Below are 11,499 nucleotides of genomic sequence, written 5' to 3' on the forward strand. Positions count from 1 at the left end.
CAGAGGCGGAGGCCGGTCGGCCGGCAGCTCTTAAAGGGACGCCCACAGCTCACACGCTCCTCCTGCTGCCCGATCCTCCACGAGCCTCCCGCCGGAGCTCAGCGCGCGCCCTGCCGGCTCCGGGAGGGCTGCAGCCAGAGGGATGCCAAGGGCTGCACACCCAAGTGCCAGCCAGAGAGCAGAGCCAGTGCCGCTTGAGGGCAACCTGGGCGGGTGAAGCTCTACACGTGGTTCCCCTTCTAGACTGCAGAATGGCTAGGATCACTCCTTTTTTGGAGAGGAAGAAATCCGGCTCAGGGAGGTGACGGTTCTAATCATTTTCTGGAGTTTATACCTGACTTCACAGTTTACAGAGGCCTTCACCTTCAGAGGAAGCACGGATGCTCCATCGCAGGCTGTGTGGGAAGCACCGGAGGCCATCTGGCCCAGTTGTGGGGGCTTGACAAGAGCGATCGGTCCTAGTTTATAGACCTGTGAAAGGGCAAAGGAAAACTTCACCCCTGGGTCTTGGGATTCAAAGCTTAGAGTTCCTTCCCTTAGGGAGGGTCCCTCCCTTGCTTCTCACCCCACAGTGTGTGGGTCTGTGTGTTGGAGCAGGAGGAGGGGCCAAGGAGGGGCAATCAAGAGTCCGCCTTTCTATGCAGAAGGTGGTATTACAGGACACAGAGAACTCGGAGGAAGGAGCAGCTGCCTTCAATTCTGCCTCTGTTTACCCACCGTGTGACCTTGTGCAACTGAACCTCAGTTCCCCCATCCCGACAGCAGACAAATGTCCCAACACGTCATAGTTTTCAGATATAAATTCTTCTAAGAGTTGAACAAAGAGGCAATTTAATAAATCCAGTACCCGCAGGACTTAAGCAATGAGTATCAATCTAGGAATGGGAAAGCTGACAGAAATGGCTGCCAGATTCCAAAGGACTAGCTGAAGGCTTTCCTGTTCCTCTGCTTCTCCTCTCTCATAAATCCCTCCTGCGGCAAGTTGTTCCCTTCTTTCCTGTGCCTTGGCTCCACACTCACAAGGATTCCTGAGAGCTTATCCGCTGGACCCTTGACTCCTGAAGGCATTCCTGTGGTCTCCTAGTGCCATAGCAATTTCACCAAAGTCTTCTTGGCTACCGGATAGTGAGTAAGAGGGAAGGGCAATGGTAAAGAACCTCATATATCATGCAGTTGATATGAATTTCCTAAAGAAGGCTTTTGTGAGGAATCGCCACTATGCCCCAGAGGTTGCCAGAGTTTCATGCTCATTCCTACATTGATTTTGTTGAGTTTAACCGCTCTGATCATGAACATTTTCTGAGTACATACATCCTTGTTTAAATTTATTCCAAGGTATATTTTATGCAATTGTAAGTGGAATTTTTTTTGTTTGTTTCCCTTTCTGATAGTTGATGATTGGCATATATAAAAAAATGCAACTAATTTCAGGGTATGTATTTTGTATTCTGCCACTCTACTGAATTCATTTATCAGTTCTAGTCGTTTTTTGGTGGAATCTTTAGGGTTCTCTACATAAGGCTCTGGTACATTTACACAATGGAATACTACTCAGCCATAAAAAAGAAGGAAATCTTACCTTTTGCAACATGGATAGGTATGAAGGGTATTATGGTAAGTGAAATAAGCCAGTCAGAAAAAAGACAAGTACCATATGATTTCACTTATATGTGGAATGTAATGAACAAAATAACTAACAAACAAAACAGAAACAGGCTCACAGATACAGAGAACAAATTGACAGCTGTCGGAAGGGAGGGGGGTTGGAAAGCTAGGTGGAAAAGGTGATGGAATTAAGAAAAACAAAACAAAAAACCTCATAGACACAGACAACAGTATAGTGATTACCAGAAGGAAAAGGAGGTGGGGGTGGTGGAAGAGGGTAAAAGGGGATAAATGGTGGCCAAACGAGATCATCTGACTTTGGATGGTGAACACACACATACATACATACATACATACATATACATACAGACGATGTATTATAGAATTGTACACCTGCACCTATATAATCTTATTAACCAACGTCACCCTAATAAATTCAATAAATTTTAAAAAAAGACGAAACGTTAAAAGACACCCAATCTGGCAAGAAAACAACAGTGGGGAGGACTCAGGAGGGCACCTGGAGCCACAGGGAGCTCAGGTGTGCGGCTGGGTACCTTGATGTAGGCTCGCTGCAGGTAGTTGTAGGGCACTCGGCGCTGGAAGTCGCTGCGCACATCCTCGCTGACCTGGTGGCGGGACGCGGGGCCACCGAGGCGCTGGGACGATTGAAATTTCTTTTGAGAGCCAAATTTTTTAAACTTAAACTATATAGGTAGGTACATTGTTATTAACTTAATTAGGGTACTCCTAAGGCTTAGGAAGAGCCACACTCAAGGGGCCAAAGAGCCGCATGTGGCTCGCGAGCTGCAGTTTGCCGACCACTGCCCTAGGTGATTCTAATATGAAGCAAAGATTGAGAACCACTGATCTAGAGTCAATGTCTTAGTTCAGAAAATAATTCAGGGCTCCAGGTGCTGTGGAGGATTCATGAATCTGAGATGTACCCTCTCTCCATCTGCCTTTCCCAAGGACAATCTGATCTGCCTTTGAAGCCTAGATTAGGACCAAAGTTCATGGCAATATGGTGATAAGAGTCATGCAGGGCCAAGAAGTTGATTTCAAAGGATGCTCTGCCCAGTGGAATCAACTCTGTGTTGAGAAAGACAATCCTCCCTGGATCTCTCGAACTCCTGCATGTCTTGCTGGGTATGCCGAGATGGCACTTCTTTACCAGAGCCATTTCCTAGTCAAATGACTTCCCTCTCAGAGTTTCTGACTCACTAAGTTTGGGATGGAGCCTCAAAATGTTCATTTCTAACAAGTTCCTTGGTGATGCTCCTCAAAATGTTCATTTCTAACAAGTTTCTCTTGGTGCAAGAATCATACATTGAACTCCGTCAATACAATTCTTTATGAACAATGGTTGCCAAACTTTGTTGTGTACAAAAAAACAAAACAAAAAAAACTAATAAAATACATAGAGGCCCTGGCTTTTGAAATAGAAGTAAATCTGGGTCTTTATGTTTTCACCTAAGTTCCCCAGGGGTTCTGATAGCCGCCAGTGTTTGAGAATCAGTGTTTTAGTGATTTTTCTCCCCTGAAGACATTGTTGGTTGTCACTAGGGCAGGGGAGTACAGTTGTACTACTGGCATCTAATGTGCTAATCATCCCTAGACGAAGAGGACAGCCTCCCATGACAAGGAATTGTCCAGCCTAAAGTATCAACAATGTACAAGTTGAAGAACCCTGGGATAGAATATAGTTTGAGCTCTGCAAGTCTTATTCAATTGCTTTTTTTTTTTTTTACTTTTTCTTTTCTTTTTTTTTTTTTTTCTAACAAGTTCCTTGGTGATGCTCCTCAAAATGTTCATTTCTAACAAGTTTCTCTTGGTGCAAGAATCATACATTGAACTCCGTCAATACAATTCTTTATGAACAATGGTTGCCAAACTTTGTTGTGTACAAAAAAACAAAACAAAAAAAACTAATAAAATACATAGAGGCCCTGGCTTTTGAAATAGAAGTAAATCTGGGTCTTTATGTTTTCATAAGTTCCCAGGGGTTCTGATAGCCACCAGTGTTTGAGAATCAGTGTTTTAGTGATTTTTCTCCCCTGAAGACATTGTTGGTTGTCACTAGGGCAGGGGAGTACAGTTGTACTACTGGCATCTAATGTGCTAATCATCCCTAGACGAAGAGGACAGCCTCCCATGACAAGGAATTGTCCAGCCTAAAGTATCAACAATGTACAAGTTGAAGAACCCTGGGATAGAATATAGTTTGAGCTCTGCAAGTCTTATTCAATTGCTTTTTTTTTTTTTTACTTTTTCTTTTCTTTTTTTTTTTTTACAAATGAGGACATTTAGGCCCCTCTGGTCACATAGTTAGGTAGTAACAGGAGCAGTATACTTGATTTTATATACCAAAATTTAAAACGTGTATTGAATGTCATGGAGCATTGGATGATATAGCCTTGTGAATTTTTTTTTAAGAGAAAGAAAGCATGAAAAGTAAGAAAGACAGAAATGATGGTTTGAGAAAAGGAGACATTGGAAGCATCAGATGTTGAAATTCCTGCTAAGATAGGTATGAATTGGAAACTTGTGATTTCTCTATTGTTTCCCATTTTTTATAAGATCAGAGAACAGCCAAAACCCAAGAAAATCCATTCAAAAATGTTAAAAGGGATTCAACCACTTCCTTTTTTATTTTATTTGGAATGAAACTTGACAGAAGCTTGAATTTCCTTTTGACTTCTGTTTACAAGTCAACAGCATCATGGCACCAGCTTGCTTTAGGGAACCTCCAGCAGGAAGGAATTCAGAAAAGAGCTCTTCAAATTCTTATTATTTTCCCCAAATCAGCTTTGCTTTTCAAAGATGACTCCTCTGTTTCCTGCAAAATCCTTATGGAACAATAAAAAAAATGTACTCAAACTCCAGCAGGAGACTCCATTGATAGTGGACTCTTTCAATAAGCAAATCTAATATTAGGTTATTTTGATCATGTGTAACCAGGGCTCTTGCTTGCCCCAAACAGCTTTGATTCCTTTGAAATGAAAGGATTAATTCTCAATACACAACAACCCAACCCTGTTCAGCTGCTGTTGATGCTGGCGACAAGGGAGCTGTTTTGAAGACGTGTTTTTTTTCCCCTTATACAAATAGGATCATCTGAAGACTTTTTTTTCTCCAAGTTAGTGTGAAAGGCAAGCCACTAACAGTCTGTCAACATAAGAGAGGGAGAGAGCGAGAGAGGAAAAAAAGGCCTCCCTAGAAGAAGAGTGTTTTTTTAGAAAAAATTAATATTTAACTTACATTTAAAATCAAACAGGAGCTGCCACATTCCAGGACTGTCTGTTCCTTTCCAGTTTCCTTAATAGCCCTGTCGCTGTACATACCTTAATTCCTGATTGGGCTTTAAAATTCCAAATCAAACAAAACACCGCAAACACTCTGTGCCCACACTCCTGTCATGGAGGCATTCTAGTAGTATTCCTTGGGAGACTCACATTTTAGTTGAATAAGAAACAAGTGAAATAAAGAATACTAATTATTCCCAAAATAATTGAAGCTAAAAACACAATTCAGATGTAAACCCAGAGAATTGGGCAGATCCTATGTGCTGGGTAGGAGGCCAGTTCTTTTCACAGACGTGCAGTCATTTAACTTTTAAGGGTCTCTTTGAATAAGGCATTAGTGTTATAATTATGCCATTGAGAAAGTTGAGTCTTATTAAAAGAGAAATGACTTGCCAAAGCCCAGTTTGAAAATTACAAGGCCAGGACCTATTTAGTGCTTTTCCCACTCCACTACGCTGCCTCTTTCCAAGCCTAAACTGTCTCTGTAGCTGCCGTCAACATTCTGCTTTGGTTAAACTTGGACCACATGTTTTCTTTAGTCACCAACTTTGCTGTATGCTTCTCATTCAGCTAGAGTCACAGACTGATAAAAATGTTCTTCAGGATAAATATAAACAAGGTGTGTGTGTGTGTGTGTGAGAGAGAGAGAGAGAGAGAGAGAGAGAGAGAGAGACCATTTGTATTAGAGGCTGATTATGACTGTGAACTCAACTTGATAGGTGACGTAATGACGTAAGGAGAGAGAGAAGAGAGAGAGAGACCATTTGTATTAGAGGCTGATTATGACTGTGAACTCAACTTGATAGGTGACGTAATGCGGATAGAAACAGTCATGACCACCAGAGAACATAAACAGGTCTTCAATCATATCTACATAAGAGATGCCAGATTGCTTCAGATGGATGCAAAGAAAAACCTTACCTATTAGGAATTCTGGGAGAGAAGATTATTCTGTATGTGTATGTAATCCATCATTCTAAGATTACCCCCGTGCCCTGCCTATCTTTGAGACCCCCTTCCCATCTCCATCCCTGAATGCTTCATAGCAGAATTGGTGCTGAATTCATGTTCTGAGTCCACGTTCTGAACTTGTTCTGCATTCTCTCTTACCAGTCTGCTCTGCCTTTAAACTCTAGTTTAGAAATTAAATCCTTGTCTTAGAAACTAAACATTTGTCCTCTCTTGTTTGGGTATATTAAGGTTTATAACTAATCATTTATCTTTTTTTTTCAACTTCAATTTTGGAACCACTTGGGTAGACCCAGAAATGGAAGTAATAAATACCCAAATATTACCATTATTGCTGAAAAGCAGGTTTGGAGGGTATGGGTTTTAATATGCAGTAAATGGCCTGTTTATTCCTTCTGCCGCCCACATCCTCAAATCAAACTTGGCCACTCTCAGGCAAGCTAGGAAACTTCTGAAATATTACTCTAGAATTTCCCTCATGAACACAGATAAGGAAAATAGGAGCTCCCCTCCAACATTCTGTTTATCTAATTAGAATAATCACCCCACAGCCTCTGAAGTGGCGCTCATGCTATTCCTTGCTTGCTCAAAGACCATTTCTAAACCCAGCCCCTGTTTCCATCTGTAAGGCATCACTAAGCCAGTAACCTGCCTGGACCAGCACCTAGTTCTTGCTGACAGAATGCTTGGGATTAGCTTCATCTCTCTGCTGTTAGACCCTTTGTCTCATCTTAGAGCCACCCTTGATGCTGACTGCTTTGCTCTTGGACACCTGGCTGAATTTCAGCCTGCTGCTTGCTGATTCTGTAACCCTAAATCTGACCCACCAAAGTGTTTCAGATCAGTCATCAGGAACTTCCTTCCGAAAGGTCTACTCTGCTTCTGACTGGTCTGCAAGCCGACTCTGGCGCCTGTCTTCACTGCAGCAGAGCTATACGTGTCTCACCTCTCTGGCCTCAGCTTCCGGAATTGTATCATGTACCCATTTCCAGGAAAACATAGGCTGCTGCAGTTTCCACATTGTAATGATTGTAATGGGGACCTACATAGAAGGCCAAATACAAAAGGCACAGGAAGAAATATAAAGCTATTATTTAAGTGGTAGAGAATTTGTGTTGAATTTCTTCATAGCATTAAACTTTCATCTTTGTTCAGATTTAAGTAACATTAATTGAGATTTTTGAGCTGGGAACATTTTGTGATTTTATTTGATCCTTGGGGTTGGAGGATGGGGAGAAATTAAGGATATATTATTATGAAGACTTTACAAATAAAGAAATTTTGGTAGAAAATGTTTAAATGTTCACAATGCACATGAGTTGGGGAGTCAGGACTTGAATCTGAGTCCGGAGCCCACTTACTGAAGAGTGCATACTTCTCTTAGGGTCTCCAGACAGGAATTCGTTTTAGCACCTGTCCACAGAGGATTTGTTCTAGCAAACCTCTCCAGCCTTCTTCTAGTAGCTATCAGACTCATCTTCTGCTGGGATCACAGGGAAAAACACAGATGCAAATATTAAAGCAATATAGTTTCAGCTACCATAAGCCCCTAAATTCTAGTGCTGGTTGCCTGCCTCTCTCATTATTCTGGTCTGCTTTGCCTGCACTTAACACTATTTCCCTCTTTTGGGACTATCTCCAACAGTATTCTCATCAGGAATGGTCTGACCTGTGCTACCCTGCACACTGGCATCCCCACTTCTCTGGATAGCATCTAAATGTGCCTCTGCTGGGGCTGTTGAGACTCTTCTTCTGTTTTAAGAAATTTATTCAAATGAAAACATTGGCAGAACCCATAAAATTCACCAATGTGGCTCTGCTGGAGAACTTGTCACTCATACCTAAATACTTCAGATTCTGACCTCACCATTTATTTGGCTCCTGGAAATGGATTCCAGCCTCCTGATTACCTGACCACCTGTTCCTTGCCAACCTGGCAGGGGGCCTGTCTGTGGTTTCTTTCAACATCTGCGTCCCACACCATGCTGCTCCTGCTGTGTTCACATCTAAATTACTTTTTTCTAAAACATTTTTTTAAATATATTTTTATTGATTTCAGAGAGGAAGGGAGAGGGATAAAGTGATAGAAACATCAATGATGAGAGGGAAATAATTGATTGGCTGCCTCCTGCATGCTCCCTACTGGAGATCAAGCCCACAACCTGGGCATGTGCCCTGACTAGGGATCAAACAAACTATGACCTCCTGGTTCATAGGTCTTTGCTCAATCACTAAACCACACCAACTGAGCTCTAAATTACTTTTTATTAGCAGCACTTGACAATGTGCAGATTGCCCAATAAATGAAAACTCAATTCAAGAAGATACCTAATGATCATCATCCTCTTAACCTCTTGTGAAGAAAGAGATTTAGTAGATCTCAACGTTGTGCCTATGTTACAGAAAATGCTATTTAAATGAGTGAACCAAATTAAGTTATAGAATAACCTTGGACATTAAATTAGGATGTCCTAGATCTGGTGCTGGCTCTGCCATGGGCTAATTGTGATACCTTAGGTCAAGAAACTTCTCTTTGGGTCCTCTTTTACCCCCATCAATAAAGAAAGGTCTGGAACTAGACTTTTGAGAGTCCTTCCAGCAATAAGTATTCTCTGATTCTTTCATTTTAAAAATACTGTTATCACATTCCTATTGGTCCCCCCAAAGAATTACTCCCCCTCTCCCTACATCTATCTCTGGGATAAAGTTAAATTTCCATTCCCAAACACATTTCCAAGCTCCCTCAGGGGTCATTAAAGGTCTCAGCTTACTCAGAGCTTGTTGGTTTTGCCTAGAAATGTCAGCTAGCCTCAGCCAGTAGAGCAGGAGACTGGCCTTGTTGTTTTCGGGCATCTTGCAGCATAATAACAATTCCAGGCACAGCAGAGTTGATCCACATGCCCCAGCTCCCGAGGGAACTTCCTGCTTTAGTCTGTCCAGCATATGTCTTCTCTTTCTGCATTTACCCAAAGGAACGAATCATGAAGAAAATCCAGGATTTTAAAAAAATAATGAGTAGGAGGATACTGCCCAACTTTCCCAACCCATTTGATAAATGGAGAAAGTAAGACCAAATGCAGTGATGAAGTGGTTCGCCTGGAAAAAAAAGAGAGAGAGAGAGAGAGAGAGAGAGAGAGAGAGAGCAATTAGCCAATCCAATATCTTAATTCCTTTATTCTATTAAATCTGATCCTCTTACCACCTTAGTCTTTGAAAACATTTAGGATCTAAGTAATAAACTGATCTGGGCCAATTTACATTTGGGGGATAGGACAATTTGTATTTAAAATTAGCTTAATCTCCAAACCACTTTTGAACTTTAAATTATTACTTTTAAGGTACTGTAAAAGTATACAAATGTATGTTTAAAAATTCTATAGACAACTCCTTCCTCTTACTTTCAAGAGAAAGTAGGTTGTAAGTTGTATAAATAAAATCTTGCGTAAGTTGTAGAAATAAAACCTCTATTTTTCCCCCACTTCAGTCTCAATGTACCCACAAGAAAACATGGGTCACTAACTTGACATTCTGCTTCTGAAAGACTGCCAGGCTTCAGATTCTACCACACAACATGTAATCAGAGGTTGATTTGTTAAAATAAACACAGAATAAACCATAAAGTCAATTTCCTTCAAAGTCAACATCATGGGAAGCCATATGCTGATCCCATTTAAAGTACCAATGCTTTGGGAGGGACTTGCAGATAAATTGTGCATATTATTTTATAATCAACACTGAATTTTTACCAAAAAAAGAGTTTTTATTACCTTATTTTCCAGAATGAACTTCAGGTGACATTGAGATTCAAAAATAACCATTCCATATGTAATAATAATCTCTATTTTAAAAAAAATAATGTCACTTTAATATTTGTAGTACTTTATCATTTTCAAAACCCTTCATATATAAAATGATAGATGCTGTCTCTCCACCTCTCGGGGTCTCGTAGGCATTCCCTACACAAAGGCTTTGGATTACAATGCAAAACGGGAGAAATTCAAAAACTCACTGCACTCCTAGGATTGCTTTTAGCAAACAAAGACAATCTGCTCACTCATACCCAGAGGCTAGATACTCTAAATTAATCGGCCCCCTCCTCTTTTAAGCAACTCCACTGGATCTTTCTCATTACTGAAAACTTTCGAGGATGAAAAAACTTTTAATAAAACTATATACGTAAGTTTCTGGAGATGTTGCAGCACTTTAAAAGATAAATTTAAACAAAAATGATTTTCAAACTTTGAGATATATGAAAAAATGACTGTTGAGTGTCCCTTTCCTCTATCCCCCCCCCCTCCCCCCCACTTCATTCTTGATATACCCACAAGGAAACAAGGCTAACTTCCACATTCTGCATCTGAAAGACTGCCAGACCTCAGATTGTATCACACAAAATTTGAAATTCTCTAGGGATCTGTTTCTGTATTATTGCCGGATAACAGAAAAGAACAGATGAGAACAGGAGCTTATACTTGTATTACATTCACTGCCTCATTTTAACTGGCAAAACTTATAACTTTTTCCTAGGAAGATTATGTCATAATTGACTAAGGCTTTCTGACAAGCTTTAATGACATTAAAATGAGATGATTTTTTTTTTTCCATTTATTCTTTTTTCTTCAGAGATGTTCATCTTAAAAGAGTCTCTCGTCTGACATTTTAAGAACAGAACAGTGAGGCTATATTATGTATTTATTCATGATCTCTGCTCTTTTTCCCATAAGCATAGATCAAAACTTCTCACATTTTCCTGATAATGAAATAGATCAAGACCCAAGAAATTGCCTTCTCCCCAGTCTCACAGTGAGCCCAGAACTAAGTCACTGAATGAAGTTCCCATAATCAGCTTTCTGATGATGGTGAACCAAGTCACACAGCCTCCTATTAGCATTCTTTTTTTAAAAAAAAAAATATTTTATTGATTTTTTACAGAGAGGAATGGAGAGGGATAGAGAGTTAGAAACATCGATGAGAGAGAAACATTGATCAGCTGCCTCCTGCACACCTCCTACTGGGGATGTTCCCGCAGCCAAGGGTACATGCCCTGACTGGAATCGAACCTGGGACCCCTCAGTCTGCAAGCTGACGCTCTATCCACTGAGCCAAACCGGTTAGGCCTATTAGCATTCTTATCCAAACTTTCTACTACCTTCCCTTTCCCTACAATTACATACTACCTATCATTCAAAGGAAAAGTTAAAGCAGTTATATGTGCATATATCTCCTCAATACAGATAAGCTTATGAATAGTTAAACTCATAGGACGTTCCAGGATGAAAGAAACTTTTAACATCAACTAGCATAGATTCCTGACTCAGCTGAAGACCTCTACACCTAGATTGGTAAGTGACTTGTTAACACTCGAACATACAGTGATTTGGTAGCTAAACTAGCATGAAAATCACACTTTTGTAGACAAAGCTTATCAAGATTGACTTTTGAACTGTTTCTTGCTAATTTCCTTAAAGTCACTATTAGACTGTGAACTGAGATGCCAAGGAGTCCCTGAAGCCTTTTAGAACCCCTGCTCCCACTTCAGCCAGAGCTTTTGGATTTTATTTGCATACTAGAGGTCTGGTGCATGAAATTTGTTCACTGGGCGGGGGGGGGGGGGGGGGGC

General features: G+C 40.7%; 1 protein-coding gene across 1 annotated transcript in view; it reads right to left on the reverse strand.

Moving 5' to 3' along the window:
- P3H2 (prolyl 3-hydroxylase 2) overlaps nt 1–2,265 on the reverse strand; it is a 164,940-nt gene extending 162,675 nt beyond the window's left edge. The window contains exon 1 of the mRNA XM_005880764.2: nt 2,163–2,265. The gene's annotated coding sequence lies outside the window, so the exon portion shown is untranslated. The remainder of the gene's footprint in view (nt 1–2,162) is intronic.
- Nucleotides 2,266–11,499: the final 9,234 nt, after the last annotated feature.

Source organism: Myotis brandtii, unplaced genomic scaffold (genome assembly GCF_000412655.1).
Source record: "Myotis brandtii unplaced genomic scaffold, ASM41265v1 scaffold652, whole genome shotgun sequence".
Classification (NCBI taxonomy): Eukaryota; Metazoa; Chordata; class Mammalia; order Chiroptera; family Vespertilionidae; genus Myotis; species Myotis brandtii.